Below are 2,109 nucleotides of genomic sequence, written 5' to 3' on the forward strand. Positions count from 1 at the left end.
TGACGAGGAACCACGTAGTGCTATCTGGTCGCCTATCGTCCCTCGAGGAGGGGGGGAACCCCCGCTGCCAGCAGGATAGGCAACCGCGCAACACAGACAAGCGCCAGGGTCGGTCTGCACTCAGGGATCAAGGGTCTGCTTTAGAAAGAATTGCTCATCGCTGTGTGCTTACCTGTATCGCAAGTTCCTTAATAGGAGCCTACAGGCTAGGGTAGCTTCTTTGTAAGGGACGCTCTTCGTAACGCATAAGAGCAGAGTCACGCTAAGTAGACAGGCAGAAGCAAAGAGATGCCGGTAACCATAACATTGGTTTCAATAGAAAACGAATTATAAGAGGAATTCTCTCTTTGGACACTTCTTTGTAATACAAACTTAAAACGTTAGTTATAGAGAACTATAGTTGTTACTTACACGCATCTTCCTTATTAAGAAGAGGTGTTCAGCCGAACAGCTAGTATATAGAATACAGATTAAGGTTTCCATGGGTGAGTCGACGTAATACGTATTCTGTATACGAGCAATTCCGGGCTATGATGCGGCACCTCGGCGGGGTCGGGCTCCTCCTCTCTCTGTCTCTTTCTCTCCCAGGAGTGCGGATATAAATTGGCTTTGTGATTATAAGCTACGCGGTTACGACTACTGCACTCGTAACCGTAACCAGCTGCACAGGGTGGGGGTGGGGGTGGGGGTAACCATACCCCCGCTGCCGCTACCCCTAACCCCCAGCCCTCTGGGCCGTTACACGCCCGGGCCAGCCAACCCCCGCCATGTCGGACAGATTGTCCGCTCCTCGCAGAGCGAGCGCGGCGACCTTAAAACAGCCATTAATTATAAAATTCATATCTCCGTCCTCCTCCCCCTTCTCTCACACTCCACCACCACCACCACCACGGTGGTGTGGGTTAGCGAATGAGCCCAAAGTTCCCTCCACGTCCCATTTTTCTTCTTCTCCCTTTCAAACTCCGGTGCTTATTTAGGTTAATCTTGTTTTATTTTTGTGTTGCTAACGCAAAATAGTCAATAATCGACTTTGAATTTTTTTAAGTAATACATCGCAATGAAAAGATTCATTGTATTTTGATCTCACTCAAAATTAAAGAAAGAAATAAGATAATATATATCTTGGTCCTGGTCGCCCACCGGCGTTGGAGCCCTCACCCTACCCTCGTGATGTTGCGGCGCGCTCGGCCAGGCCCAGGGTGCGGTGGTGTGTGTAGTCCGGACGCTCCCCGAAACTTTGGCAAACAGGAAAGGTAGTGTTAGGGAAGGAGGGGAGCGGGGAGGCCGTGCTAAAGTTGTGAGGGTCAGCGTCGAGTGGTAAGTGGTGTTGAGCTGGCCAGTGTGCTGCGGGTTAGTGGCCAAGTCCTTTCGCCGTATAAGAGTCCTGAACGTTTTTATCAAAGTGGTTTTCAATACTTACAAGCTTTGTTATCATTTTTGTAATCTGCGATAGCAAATGCGTTCCATTACAAGCCTGCGTGTGAGCGGTTGGCAACAAAACAGGGGGTACGCGCGGTGCTGCCGCTGGGAGTAGCGTTGACTCTAGCTTTCCGGTCGGCGTAAAGCAAAGGAGCGTGGCAACAGGTCCGCGCCCCGCCCCGCCCCGCCCCGCCCAGGCGCGCACGACCATATGATGATAAAGTTTGAAACACGCCAGCACATTACGGAGCCCGGGCCAGGGTGGGTCGGACAGCACGGTTAATGGCTTTGTGCCCGTACTCTACTCTACTCGCCCGAGCCCCGATTTGCCGACCCGCTGAGCCGTGCGGCCGCTGCAGGACCGCCGCTCTGCTCTCAGGTGGGGCGAGTCCAGGTTAACCCTAACAAAACAAAACCGTTGTGTAATGACGTCATACTGACGTCCGAGGAGGGCGGGGAGGCCGAGTTTGTATCGCGTTTCTGACGTTATTTCGACGCAACCACGACGTCGTCGTCGTGATCTTTCCGTGGGCGAAACGGTTTGCAGTCGGTTTGCAGGCTTGTCTCCAGTCTCCAACGTGCCTGCATCGCAGGTGCTGCAGAACGGGTGGGCTCACGAGGACGCACTGCTCCGGGTCAGCCTCTCGGCTCGTGCTGGCTGGTCATCCCCCTGAGCACATACTGTGCGAG

This window comes from Frankliniella occidentalis, unplaced genomic scaffold (assembly GCF_000697945.3).
Source record: "Frankliniella occidentalis isolate FOCC.00 unplaced genomic scaffold, Focc_3.1 Scaffold59, whole genome shotgun sequence".
NCBI classification, from domain to species: Eukaryota; Metazoa; Arthropoda; class Insecta; order Thysanoptera; family Thripidae; genus Frankliniella; species Frankliniella occidentalis.